A 15,615-nucleotide genomic window follows, 5' to 3' on the forward strand; every position below is an offset into this window, starting at 1 on the left:
AAAGCAATGGCAACAAAAGCCAAAATTGACAAATGGGATCTAATTAAACAAAAGAGCTTCTGCACAGCAAAGGAAACTACCATCAGAGAGAACAGGCAACCTACAAAATGGGAGAAAATTTTCGCAACCTACTCATCTGACAAAGGGCTAATATCCAGAATCTACAATGAACTCCAACAAATTTACAAGAAAAAAACAAACAACCCCATCAAAAAGTGGGCGAAGGACATGAACAGACACTTCTCAAAAGAAGACATTTATGCAGCCAAAAGACACATGAAAAAATGCTCACCATCACTGGCCATCAGAGAAATGCAAATCAAAACCACAATGAGATACCATCTCACACCAGTTAGAATGGCGATCATTAAAAAGTCAGGAAACAACAGGTGCTGGAGAGGATGTGGAGAAATAGGAACACTTTTACACTGTTGGTGGGACTGTAAACTAGTTCAACCCTTGTGGAAGTCAGTGTGGCGATTCCTCAGGGATCTAGAACTACAAATTCCATTCGACCCAGCCATCCCATTACTGGGTATATACCCAAAGGACTATAAATCATGCTGCTATAAAGACACATGCACACGTATGTTTATTGCCGCATTATTCACAATAACAAAGACTTGGAACCAACCCAAATGTCCAACAATGATAGACTGGATTAAGAAAATGTGGCACATCTACACCATGGAATACTATGCAGCCATAAAAAATGATGAGTTCATGTCCTTTGTAGGGACATGGATGAAATTGGAAATCATCATTCTCAGTAAACTATCGCAAGAACAAAAAACCAAACACCGCATATTCTCACTCATAGGTGGGAATTGAACAATGAGAACACATGGACACAGGAAGGGGAACATCACACTTCAGGGACTGTTGTGGGTTGAGGGGAGGGGGGAGGGATAACATTGGGAAATATACCTAATGCTAGATGACGAGTTGGTGGGTGCAGTGCACCAGCATGGCACATGTATACATATGTAACTTACCTGCACATTGGGCACATGTACCATAAAACCTAAAGTATAATAATAATAATAATAATAATTACAATAAAAGAAAAAAAAAAGAAAAAATTAATAAATAAATAAATAAAATAAAGTGTTATTTATACCAAAAGATAAAAAAAAAAAAAAAAAAAAAAAGAAGCATTCTGAGGAACTTCTGTGTGATGAGTGCATTCAACTCACAGAATTGAACGTTCCTCTTGATAGAACAGTTTTGAAACACTCCTTTTGAAGAATCTGAAAGTCTTTATTCGGAGCGCTTCGAGACATACGCTGGGAAAGGAAATATCTTCACATAAAAACTGGACAGAAACATTCTCAGAAACTTCTTTGCAATGAGTGCATTCAACTCACAGACTTGAATGTTACCTTTCAAAGAGCAGTTTTAAACACTCTGTTTGTAGAATCTGCAAGTGGATATTTGGAGTGCTTTGAGGCTTACGCTGGGATATGAAATATCTTCACCTAAAAACTAGACAGAAGCATTCTCAGAAACTTCTGTGTGATGAGTGCATTCAACTCACAGAGTTGAACGTTTCTTTTGAAAGAGCAGTTTTGAAACACTCTTTTTGTAGAATCTGCAAGTGGATATTTGGAGCGCTTTGAGGCCTATGCTGGGAAAAGGAATGTCTTCACCGAAAAACTAGACAGAATCATTCTGAGAAACTTCTGTGTGATGAGTGCATTCAACTCACAGACCTGAGCGTTCCTTTTCATAGAACAGTTTGGAAACACTCCTTTTGAAGAATCTGCAAGTCTTTATTCGGAGCACTTCGAGGCATATGCTGGAAAAGGAAATATCTTCACATAACAACTGGACAGAAGCATTCTCAGAAACTTCTTTGCGATGAGTGCATTCAACTCACAGACTTGAATGTTACCTTTGAAAGAGCAGTTTTAAACACTCTGTTTGTAGAATCTGCAAGTGGATATTTGGAGCGCTTTGAGGCTTATGCTGGGATATGAAATATCTTCACCTAAAAACTAGACAGAAGCATTCTCAGAAACTTCTGTGTGATGAGTGCATTCAACTCACAGAGTTGAATGTTTCTTTTGAAAGAGCAGTTTTGAAACACTCTTTTTGTAGAATCTGCAATTGGATGTTTGGAGCGCTTTGAGGCCTATGCTGGGAAAAGGAATATCTTCACCGAAAAACTAGACAGAATCATTCTGAGAAACTTCTCTGTGATGAGTGCATTCAACTCACCAACTTGAGCGTTCCTTTTCATAGAAGAGTTTGGAAACACTCCTTTTGTAGAATCTGCAAGTGTTTATTTGGAGCGCTTTGAGGCCTATGCTGGAAAAGGAAATATGTTCACATAAAAACTAGACAGAAGCATTCTCAGAATCTTGTTTGTGATGACTGCATTCTACTCACAGAGTTCAACTTTCTTTTTGATAGAAGAGTTTCAAAACTCTCTTTTTGTAGAGTCTGCAAGTGGATATTTGGAGCTCTTTGAGGCCAATGCTGGAAAAGGAAATATCTTCACATAAAAACTAGACAGAAGCATTCTCAGAAACGTCTGTGTGATGAGTGCATTCAACTCACAGAGTTGAACCTTCCTTTTGATTGAACAGTTTTGAAACACTCTTTTTGAAGAATCTGCAAGTGGTTATTTGGAGCGTTTTGAGGCCTATGCTGGAAAAGGAAACATCCTCACATAAAAACTAGACAGAAGCATTCTCAGAAACTTCTGTGTGATGAGTGCATTCAACTCACAGACTTGAACGTTCCTTTTGAGAGAAGAGTTTCGAAACACTCCTTTTGTAGTATCTGCAAGTGTTTATTTGGAGCACTTTGAGGCCTATGTTGAAAAAGGAAATATCTTCACACAAAAACTAGACAGAAGCATTCTCAGAAACTTCTTTGTGATGAATGCATTCTACTCACAATGTTGAAGCTTCCTTTTGATAGAACAGTTTTGAAACACTCTTTTTGTAGAATCTGCAAGTGGATATTTGGAGCGCTTTGAGGCCTATGCTGGAAAAGGAAATGCCTTCACATAAAAATTAGACAGAAGCACTCTAGGAGAATTCTGTGTGATAAGTGCATTTCATCTCACAGTCTTGAACGTTCCTTTCGATAGAACGCTTTTGCAACACTCCTTTTGTAGAATTTGCAAGTGTTTATTTGGAGCGCTTTCAGGCATAAGCTGGAAAAGGAAATATCTTCACCTAAGAACTAGACAGAAGCATTCTCAGAAACTTCTTTCTGATGAGTGCATTCAACTCACAGACTTGAACCTTGCTTTTGAAAGAGCAGCTTTGAAACACTCTTTTCATAGAATCTGCAAGTGGACACTTGCTGCGCTTTGAGGTCTATGCTGGGAAATGAAATATCTTCACCTAAAAACTAGACAGAAGCATTCTGTTTTCTCTTGTGGGCTTTTAGTGCTATAAATTTCCCTCAACACACTGCTTTGAATGCATCCCAGAGATTCTGGTATGTTGTGTCTTGGTTCTCGTTGGTTTCAAAGAACATCTTTATTTCTGCCTTCATTTCGTTATGTACCCAGTAGTCATTCAGGAGCAGGTTGTTCAGTTTCCACGTAGTTGAGCGGTTTTGAGTGACATTCTTAATCCTGAGTTCTAGCTTGATTGCACTGTGATCTGAGAGACAGTTTGTTACAATTTCTGTTCTTTTACATTTATTGAGGAGAGCTTTACTTCCAAGGATATGGTCAATTTTGGAATAGGTGTGGTGTGGTGCTGAAAAAAATGTATATTCTGTTGATTTGGGGTGGAGAGTTCTGTAGATGTCTATTAGGTCTGCTTGGTGCAGAGCTGAGTTCAATTCCTGGGTATCCTTGTTGACTTTCTGTCTCGTTGATCTGTCTAATGTTGACAGTGGGGTGTTAAAGTCTCCCATTATTAATGTGTGGGAGTCTAAGTCTCTTTGTAGGTCACTCAGGACTTGCTTTATGAATCTGGGTGCTCCTGTGTTGGGTGCATATATATTTAGGATAGTTAGCTCTTCTTGTTGAGTTAATCCCTTTACCATTATGTAATGGCCTTCTTTGTCTCTTTTGATCTTTGTTGGTTTAAAGTCTGTTTTATCAGAGACTAGGATTGCAACCCCTGCCTTTTTTTGTTTTCCATTTGCTTGGTAGATCTTCCTCCATCCTTTTATTTTGAGCCTATGTGTGTCTCTGCACGTGAGATGGGTTTCCTGAATACAGCACACTGATGGGTCTTGAGTCTTTATCCAATTTGCCAGTCTGTGTCTTTTAATTGGACCATTTAGTCCATTTACATTTAAAGTTAATATTGTTATGTGTGAATTTGATCCTGTCATTATGATGTTAGCTCGATGTTTTGCTCGTTAGTTGATGCAGTCTCTTCCTAGTCTCAATGGTCTTTACATTTCGGTATGATTTTGCAGTGGCTGGTACCGGTTGTGCCTTTCCATGTTTAGCGCTTCCTTCAAGAGCTCTTTTAGGGCAGGCCTGGTGGTGACAAAATCTCTCAGCATTTGCTTGTCTGTAAAGTATTTTATTTCTCCTTCACTTATGAAGCTTAGTTTGGCAGGATATGAAATTCTGGGTTGAAAATTCTTTTCTTTAAGAATGTTGAATATTGGCCCCCACTCTCTTCTGGCTTGTAGGGTTTCTGCCGAGAGATCCGCTGTTAGTCTGATGGGCTTCCCGTTGATGGTAACCCGTCCTTTCTCTCTGGCTGCCCTTAACATTTTTTCCTTCATTTCAACTTTGGTGAACCTGACAATTATGTGTCTTGGAGTTGCTCTTCTTGAAGAGTATCTTTGTGGCGTTCTCTGTATTTCCTGAATCTGAATGTTGGCCTGCCTTGCTAGATTGGGGAAGTTCTCCTGGATAATATCCTGCAGAGTGTTTTCCAACTTGTTTCCATTCTCCCCATCACTTTCAGGTACACCAATCAGACGTAGATTTGGTCTTTTCACATAGTCCCACATTTCTTGGAGGCTTTGCTCGTTTCTTTTTATTCTTTTTTCTCTAAACTTCCCTTCTCGCTTCATTTCATTCATTTCATCTTCCAGGGCTGACACCCTAACATCACAATTAAAAGAACTAGAAAAGCAAGAGCAAACACATTCAAAAGCTAGCAGAAGGCAAGAAATAACTAAAGTCAGAGCAGAACTGAAGGAAATAGAGACACAAAAAACCCTTCAAAAAATAAATGAATCCAGGAGCTGGTTTTTTGAAAGGATCAACAAAATTGATAGACCGCTAGCAAGATTAATAAAGAAAAAAAGAGAGAAGAATCAAATAGATGCAATAAAAAATGATAAAGGGGATATCACCACCGATCCCACAGAAATACAAACTACCATCAGAGAATATTACAAACACCTCTATGCAAATAAACTAGAAAATCTAGAAGAAATGGATAAATTCCTCAACACATACACCCTCCCAAGACTAAACCAAGAAGAAGTTCAATCTCTGAATAGACCAATAACAGGAGCTGAAATTATGGCAATAATCAATAGCTTACCAACCAAAAAAAGTCCAGGACCAGATGGGTTCACAGCCGAATTCTACCAGAGGTACAAGGAGGAGCTGGTACCATTCCTTCTGAAACTATTCCAATCAATAGAAAAAGAGGGAATCCTCCCTAACTCATTTTATGAGGCCAGCATCATCCTGATACCAAAGCCTGGCAGAGACGCAACAAAAAAAGAGAATTTTAGACCAATATCCTTGATGAACATTGATGCAAAAATCCTCAATAAAATACTGGCAAACAGAATCCAGCAGCACATCAAAAAGCTTATCCACCATGATCAAGTGGGCTTCATCCCTGGGATGCAAGGCTGGTTCAATATACGCAAATCAATAAATGTAATCCAGCATATAAACAGAACCAAAGACAAAAACCACATGATTATCTCAATAGATGCAGAAAAGGCCTTTGACAAAATTCAACAACCCTTCATGCTAAAAACTCTCAATAAATTAGGAATTGATGGGACATATCTCAAAATAATAAGAGCTATTTATGACAAACCCACAGCCAATATCATACTGAATGGGCAAAAACTGAAAGCATTCCCTTTGAAAACTGGCACAAGACAGGGATGCCCTCTCTCGCCACTTCTATTCAACATAGTGTTGGAAGTTCTGGCCAGGGCAATTAGGCAGGAGAAGGAAATCAAGGGTATTCAATTAGGAAAAGAGGAAGTCAAATTGTCCCTGTTTGCAGATGACATGATAGTATATCTAGAAAACCCCATTGTCTCAGCCCAAAATCTCCTTAAGCTGATAAGCAACTTCAGCAAAGTCTCAGGATACAAAATCAATGTGCAAAAATCACAAGCATTCTTATACATCAATAACAGACAAACAGAGAGCCAAATCATGAGTGAACTCCCATTCACAATTGCTTCAAAGAGAATAAAATACCTAGGAATCCAACTTACAAGGGATGTGAAAGACCTCTTCAAGGAGAACTACAAACCACTGCTCAAGGAAATAAAAGAGGATACAAACAAATGGAAGAACATTCCATGCTCATGGGTAGGAAGAATCAATATCATGAAAATGGCCATCCTTCCCAAGGTAATTTACAGATTCAATGCCATCCCCATCAAGCTACCAATGACTTTCTTCACAGAATTGGAAAAAACTACTTTAAAGTTCATATGGAACCAAAAAAGAGCCCGCATCGCCAAGTCAATCCTAAGCCAAAAGAACAAAGCTGGAGGCATCACGCTACCTGACTTCAAACTATACTACAAGGCTACAGTAACCAAAACAGCATGGTACTGGTACCAAAACAGAGATATAGATCAATGGAACAGAACAGAGCCGTCAGAAATAATGCCACATATCTACAACCATCTGATCTTTGACAAACCTGAGAAAAACAAGAAATGGGGAAAGGATTCCCTATTTAATAAATGGTGCTGGGAAAACTGGCTAGCCATATGTAGAAAGCTGAAACTGGATCCCTTCCTTACACCTTATACAAAAATCAATTCAAGATGGATTAAAGACTTAAATGTTAGACCTAAAACCATAAAAACCCTAGAAGAAAACCTAGGCAATACCATTCAGGACATAGGCATGGGCAAGGACTTCATGTCTAAAACACCAAAAGCAATGGCAACAAAAGCCAAAATTGACAAATGGGATCTAATTAAACAAAAGAGCTTCTGCACAGCAAAGGAAACTACCATCAGAGAGAACAGGCAACCTACAAAATGGGAGAAAATTTTCGCAACCTACTCATCTGACAAAGGGCTAATATCCAGAATCTACAATGAACTCCAACAAATTTACAAGAAAAAAACAAACAACCCCATCAAAAAGTGGGCGAAGGACATGAACAGACACTTCTCAAAAGAAGACATTTATGCAGCCAAAAGACACATGAAAAAATGCTCACCATCACTGGCCATCAGAGAAATGCAAATCAAAACCACAATGAGATACCATCTCACACCAGTTAGAATGGCGATCATTAAAAAGTCAGGAAACAACAGGTGCTGGAGAGGATGTGGAGAAATAGGAACACTTTTACACTGTTGGTGGGACTGTAAACTAGTTCAACCCTTGTGGAAGTCAGTGTGGCGATTCCTCAGGGATCTAGAACTAGAAATTCCATTCGACCCAGCCATCCCATTACTGGGTATATACCCAAAGGACTATAAATCATGCTGCTATAAAGACACATGCACACGTATGTTTATTGCCGCATTATTCACAATAGCAAAGACTTGGAACCAACCCAAATGTCCAACAATGATAGACTGGATTAAGAAAATGTGGCACATCTACACCATGGAATACTATGCAGCCATAAAAAATGATGAGTTCATGTCCTTTGTAGGGACATGGATGAAATTGGAAATCATCATTCTCAGTAAACTATCGCAAGAACAAAAAACCAAACACCGCATATTCCCACTCATAGGTGGGAATTGAACAATGAGAACACATGGACACAGGAAGGGGAACGTCACACTTCAGGGACTGTTGTGGGTTGAGGGGAGGGGGGAGGGATAACATTGGGAAATATACCTAATGCTAGATGACGAGTTGGTTGGTGCAGTGCACAAGCATGGCACATGTATACATATGTAACTTACCTGCACATTGGGCACATGTACCATAAAACCTAAAGTATAATAATAATAATAATAATAATTACAATAAAAGAAAAAAAAAGAAAAAATAAATAAATAAATAAATAAAATAAAGTGTTATTTATACCAAAAGATAAAAAAAAAAAAAAAAAAAAGAAGCATTCTGAGGAACTTCTGTGTGATGAGTGCATTCAACTCACAGAATTGAACGTTCCTCTTGATAGAACAGAGGAAACACTCCTTTTGAAGAATCTGAAAGTCTTTATTCGGAGCGCTTCGAGACATACGCTGGGAAAGGAAATATCTTCACATAAAAACTGGACAGAAACATTCTCAGAAACTTCTTTGCGATGATTGCATTCAACTCACAGACTTGAATGTTACCTTTCAAAGAGCAGTTTTAAACACTCTGTTTGTAGAATCTGCAAGTGGATATTTGGAGCGCTTTGAGGCTTACGCTGGGATATGAAATATCTTCACCTAAAAACTAGACAGAAGCATTCTCAGAAACTTCTGTGTGATGAGTGCATTCAACTCACGGAGTTGAACGTTTCTTTTGAAAGAGCAGTTTTGAAACACTCTTTTTGTAGAATCTGCAAGTGGATATTTGGAGCGCTTTGAGGCCTATGCTGGGAAAAGGAATGTCTTCACCGAAAAACTAGACAGAATCATTCTGAGAAACTTCTGTGTGATGAGTGCATTCAACTCACAGACCTGAGCGTTCCTTTTCATAGAACAGTTTGGAAACACTCCTTTTGAAGAATCTGCAAGTCTTTATTCGGAGCACTTCGAGGCATATGCTGGAAAAGGAAATATCTTCACATAACAACTGGACAGAAGCATTCTCAGAAACTTCTTTGCGATGAGTGCATTCAACTCACAGACTTGAATGTTACCTTTGAAAGAGCAGTTTTAAACACTCTGTTTGTAGAATCTGCAAGTGGATATTTGGAGCGCTTTGAGGCTTATGCTGGGATATGAAATATCTTCACCTAAAAACTAGACAGAAGCATTCTCAGAAACTTCTGTGTGATGAGTGCATTCAACTCACAGAGTTGAATGTTTCTTTTGAAAGAGCAGTTTTGAAACACTCTTTTTGTAGAATCTGCAATTGGATGTTTGGAGCGCTTTGAGGCCTATGCTGGGAAAAGGAATATCTTCACCGAAAAACTAGACAGAATCATTCTGAGAAACTTCTCTGTGATGAGTGCATTCAACTCACCAACTTGAGCGTTCCTTTTCATAGAACAGTTTGGAAACACTCCTTTTGTAGAATCTGCAAGTGTTTATTTGGAGCGCTTTGAGGCCTATGCTGGAAAAGGAAATATGTTCACATAAAAACTAGACAGAAGCATTCTCAGAATCTTGTTTGTGATGACTGCATTCTACTCACAGAGTTCAACTTTCTTTTTGATAGAAGAGTTTCAAAACTCTCTTTTTGTAGAGTCTGCAAGTGGATATTTGGAGCTCTTTGAGGCCAATGCTGGAAAAGGAAATATCTTCACATAAAAACTAGACAGAAGCATTCTCAGAAACGTCTGTGTGATGAGTGCATTCAACTCACAGAGTTGAACCTTCCTTTTGATTGAACAGTTTTGAAACACTCTTTTTGAAGAATCTGCAAGTGGTTATTTGGAGCGTTTTGAGGCCTATGCTGGAAAAGGAAACATCCTCACATAAAAACTAGACAGAAGCATTCTCAGAAACTTCTGTGTGATGAGTGCATTCAACTCACAGACTTGAACGTTCCTTTTGAGAGAACAGTTTCGAAACACTCCTTTTGTAGTATCTGCAAGTGTTTATTTGGAGCACTTTGAGGCCTATGTTGGAAAAGGAAATATCTTCACATAAAAACTAGACAGAAGCATTCTCAGAAACTTCTTTGTGATGAGTGCATTCTACTCACAATGTTGAACCTTCCTTTTGATAGAACAGTTTTGAAACACTCTTTTTGTAGAATCTGCAAGTGGATATTTGGAGCGCTTTGAGGCCTATGCTGGAAAAGGAAATGCCTTCAGATAAAAATTAGACAGAAGCACTCTAGGAGAATTCTGTGTGATAAGTGCATTTCATCTCACAGTCTTGAACGTTCCTTTTGATAGAACGCTTTTGCAACACTCCTTTTGTAGAATTTGCAAGTGTTTATTTGGAGCGCTTTCAGGCATAAGCTGGAAAAGGAAATATCTTCACCTAAGAACTAGACAGAAGCATTCTCAGAAACTTCTTTCTGATGAGTGCATTCAACTCACAGACTTGAACCTTGCTTTTGAAAGAGCAGCTTTGAAACACTCTTTGCATAGAATCTGCAAGTGGACACTTGCTGCGCTTTGAGGTCTATGCTGGGAAATGAAATATCTTCACCTAAAAACTAGACAGAAGCATTCTGCTTTCTCTTGTGGGCATTTAGTGCTATAAATTTCCCTCAACACACTGCTTTGAATGCATCCCAGAGATTCTGGTATGTTGTGTCTTGGTTCTCGTTGGTTTCAAAGAACATCTTTATTTCTGCCTTCATTTCGTTATGTACCCAGTAGTCATTCAGGAGCAGGTTGTTCAGTTTCCACGTAGTTGAGCGGTTTTGAGTGACATTCTTAATCCTGAGTTCTAGCTTGATTGCACTGTGATCTGAGAGACAGTTTGTTACAATTTCTGTTCTTTTACATTTATTGAGGAGAGCTTTACTTCCAAGGATATGGTCAATTTTGGAATAGGTGTGGTGTGGTGCTGAAAAAAATGTATATTCTGTTGATTTGGGGTGGAGAGTTCTGTAGATGTCTATTAGGTCTGCTTGGTGCAGAGCTGAGTTCAATTCCTGGGTATCCTTGTTGACTTTCTGTCTCGTTGATCTGTCTAATGTTGACAGTGGGGTGTTAAAGTCTCCCATTATTAATGTGTGGGAGTCTAAGTCTCTTTGTAGGTCACTCAGGACTTGCTTTATGAATCTGGGTGCTCCTGTGTTGGGTGCATATATATTTAGGATAGTTAGCTCTTCTTGTTGAATTAATCCCTTTACCATTATGTAATGGCCTTCTTTGTCTCTTTTGATCTTTGTTGGTTTAAAGTCTGTTTTATCAGAGACTAGGATTGCAACCCCTGCCTTTTTTTGTTTTCCATTTGCTTGGTAGATCTTCCTCCATCCTTTTATTTTGAGCCTATGTGTGTCTCTGCACGTGAGATGGGTTTCCTGAATACAGCACACTGATGGGTCTTGAGTCTTTATCCAATTTGCCAGTCTGTGTCTTTTAATTGGACCATTTAGTCCATTTACATTTAAAGTTAATATTGTTATGTGTGAATTTGATCCTGTCATTATGATGTTAGCTCGATGTTTTGCTCGTTAGTTGATGCAGTCTCTTCCTAGTCTCAATGGTCTTTACATTTCGGTATGATTTTGCAGTGGCTGGTACCGGTTGTGCCTTTCCATGTTTAGCGCTTCCTTCAAGAGCTCTTTTAGGGCAGGCCTGGTGGTGACAAAATCTCTCAGCATTTGCTTGTCTGTAAAGTATTTTATTTCTCCTTCACTTATGAAGCTTAGTTTGGCAGGATATGAAATTCTGGGTTGAAAATTCTTTTCTTTAAGAATGTTGAATATTGGCCCCCACTCTCTTCTGGCTTGTAGGGTTTCTGCCGAGAGATCCGCTGTTAGTCTGATGGGCTTCCCTTTGATGGTAACCCGTCCTTTCTCTCTGGCTGCCCTTAACATTTTTTCCTTCATTTCAACTTTGGTGAATCTGACAATTATGTGTCTTGGAGTTGCTCTTCTTGAAGAGTATCTTTGTGGCGTTCTCTGTATTTCCTGAATCTGAATGTTGGCCTGCCTTGCTAGATTGGGGAAGTTCTCCTGGATAATATCCTGCAGAGTGTTTTCCAACTTGTTTCCATTCTCCCCATCACTTTCAGGTACACCAATCAGACGTAGATTTGGTCTTTTCACATAGTCCCACATTTCTTGGAGGCTTTGCTCGTTTCTTTTTATTCTTTTTTCTCTAAACTTCCCTTCTCGCTTCATTTCATTCATTTCATCTTCCAGGGCTGACACCCTAACATCACAATTAAAAGAACTAGAAAAGCAAGAGCAAACACATTCAAAAGCTAGCAGAAGGCAAGAAATAACTAAAGTCAGAGCAGAACTGAAGGAAATAGAGACACAAAAAACCCTTCAAAAAATAAATGAATCCAGGAGCTGGTTTTTTGAAAGGATCAACAAAATTGATAGACCGCTAGCAAGATTAATAAAGAAAAAAAGAGAGAAGAATCAAATAGATGCAATAAAAAATGATAAAGGGGATATCACCACCGATCCCACAGAAATACAAACTACCATCAGAGAATATTACAAACACCTCTATGCAAATAAACTAGAAAATCTAGAAGAAATGGATAAATTCCTCAACACATACACCCTCCCAAGACTAAACCAAGAAGAAGTTCAATCTCTGAATAGACCAATAACAGGAGCTGAAATTATGGCAATAATCAATAGCTTACCAACCAAAAAAAGTCCAGGACCAGATGGGTTCACAGCCGAATTCTACCAGAGGTACAAGGAGGAGCTGGTACCATTCCTTCTGAAACTATTCCAATCAATAGAAAAAGAGGGAATCCTCCCTAACTCATTTTATGATGCCAGCATCATCCTGATACCAAAGCCTGGCAGAGACACAACAAAAAAAGAGAATTTTAGACCAATATCCTTGATGAACATTGATGCAAAAATCCTCAATAAAATACTGGCAAACAGAATCCAGCAGCACATCAAAAAGCTTATCCACCATGATCAAGTGGGCTTCATCCCTGGGATGCAAGGCTGGTTCAATATACGCAAATCAATAAATGTAATCCAGCATATAAACAGAACCAAAGACAAAAACCACATGATTATCTCAATAGATGCAGAAAAGGCCTTTGACAAAATTCAACAACCCTTCATGCTAAAAACTCTCAATAAATTAGGAATTGATGGGACATATCTCAAAATAATAAGAGCTATTTATGACAAACCCACAGCCAATATCATACTGAATGGGCAAGAACTGAAAGCATTCCCTTTGAAAACTGGCACAAGACAGGGATGCCCTCTCTCGCCACTTCTATTCAACATAGTGTTGGAAGTTCTGGCCAGGGCAATTAGGCAGGAGAAGGAAATCAAGGGTATTCAATTAGGAAAAGAGGAAGTCAAATTGTCCCTGTTTGCAGATGACATGATAGTATATCTAGAAAACCCCATTGTCTCAGCCCAAAATCTCCTTAAGCTGATAAGCAACTTCAGCAAAGTCTCAGGATACAAAATCAATGTGCAAAAATCACAAGCATTCTTATACATCAATAACAGACAAACAGAGAGCCAAATCATGAGTGAACTCCCATTCACAATTGCTTCAAAGAGAATAAAATACCTAGGAATCCAACTTACAAGGGATGTGAAAGACCTCTTCAAGGAGAACTACAAACCACTGCTCAAGGAAATAAAAGAGGATACAAACAAATGGAAGAACATTCCATGCTCATGGGTAGGAAGAATCAATATCATGAAAATGGCCATCCTTCCCAAGGTAATTTACAGATTCAATGCCATCCCCATCAAGCTACCAATGACTTTCTTCACAGAATTGGAAAAAACTACTTTAAAGTTCATATGGAACCAAAAAAGAGCCCGCATCGCCAAGTCAATCCTAAGCCAAAAGAACAAAGCTGGAGGCATCACGCTACCTGACTTCAAACTATACTACAAGGCTACAGTAACCAAAACAGCATGGTACTGGTACCAAAACAGAGATATAGATCAATGGAACAGAACAGAGCCGTCAGAAATAATGCCACATATCTACAACCATCTGATCTTTGACAAACCTGAGAAAAACAAGAAATGGGGAAAGGATTCCCTATTTAATAAATGGTGCTGGGAAAACTGGCTAGCCATATGTAGAAAGCTGAAACTGGATCCCTTCCTTACACCTTATACAAAAATCAATTCAAGATGGATTAAAGACTTAAATGTTAGACCTAAAACCATAAAAACCCTAGAAGAAAACCTAGGCAATACCATTCAGGACATAGGCATGGGCAAGGACTTCATGTCTAAAACACCAAAAGCAATGGCAACAAAAGCCAAAATTGACAAATGGGATCTAATTAAACAAAAGAGCTTCTGCACAGCAAAGGAAACTACCATCAGAGAGAACAGGCAACCTACAAAATGGGAGAAAATTTTCGCAACCTACTCATCTGACAAAGGGCTAATATCCAGAATCTACAATGAACTCCAACAAATTTACAAGAAAAAAACAAACAACCCCATCAAAAAGTGGGCGAAGGACATGAACAGACACTTCTCAAAAGAAGACATTTATGCAGCCAAAAGACACATGAAAAAATGCTCACCATCACTGGCCATCAGAGAAATGCAAATCAAAACCACAATGAGATACCATCTCACACCAGTTAGAATGGCGATCATTAAAAAGTCAGGAAACAACAGGTGCTGGAGAGGATGTGGAGAAATAGGAACACTTTTACACTGTTGGTGGGACTGTAAACTAGTTCAACCCTTGTGGAAGTCAGTGTGGCGATTCCTCAGGGATCTAGAACTAGAAATTCCATTCGACCCAGCCATCCCATTACTGGGTATATACCCAAAGGACTATAAATCATGCTGCTATAAAGACACATGCACACGTATGTTTATTGCCGCATTATTCACAATAGCAAAGACTTGGAACCAACCCAAATGTCCAACAATGATAGACTGGATTAAGAAAATGTGGCACATCTACACCATGGAATACTATGCAGCCATAAAAAATGATGAGTTCATGTCCTTTGTAGGGACATGGATGAAATTGGAAATCATCATTCTCAGTAAACTATCGCAAGAACAAAAAACCAAACACCGCATATTCTCACTCATAGGTGGGAATTGAACAATGAGAACACATGGACACAGGAAGGGGAACATCACACTTCAGGGACTGTTGTGGGTTGAGGGGAGGGGGGAGGGATAACATTGGGAAATATACCTAATGCTAGATGACGAGTTGGTGGGTGCAGTGCACCAGCATGGCACATGTATACATATGTAACTTACCTGCACATTGGGCACATGTACCATAAAACCTAAAGTATAATAATAATAATAATAATAATTGCAATAAAAGAAAAAAAAAAGAAAAAATAAATAAATAAATAAATAAAATAAAGTGTTATTTATACCAAAAGATAAAAAAAAAAAAAAAAAAAAAAAGAAGCATTCTGAGGAACTTCTGTGTGATGAGTGCATTCAACTCACAGAATTGAACGTTCCTCTTGATAGAACAGTTTTGAAACACTCCTTTTGAAGAATCTGAAAGTCTTTATTCGGAGCGCTTCGAGACATACGCTGGGAAAGGAAATATCTTCACATAAAAACTGGACAGAAACATTCTCAGAAACTTCTTTGCAATGAGTGCATTCAACTCACAGACTTGAATGTTACCTTTCAAAGAGCACTTTTAAACACTCTGTTTGTAGAATCTGCAAGTAGATATTTGGAGTGCTTTG

The sequence above is a fragment of the Pongo abelii genome, chromosome 22 (assembly GCF_028885655.2).
Source record: "Pongo abelii isolate AG06213 chromosome 22, NHGRI_mPonAbe1-v2.0_pri, whole genome shotgun sequence".
Classification (NCBI taxonomy): domain Eukaryota; kingdom Metazoa; phylum Chordata; class Mammalia; order Primates; family Hominidae; genus Pongo; species Pongo abelii.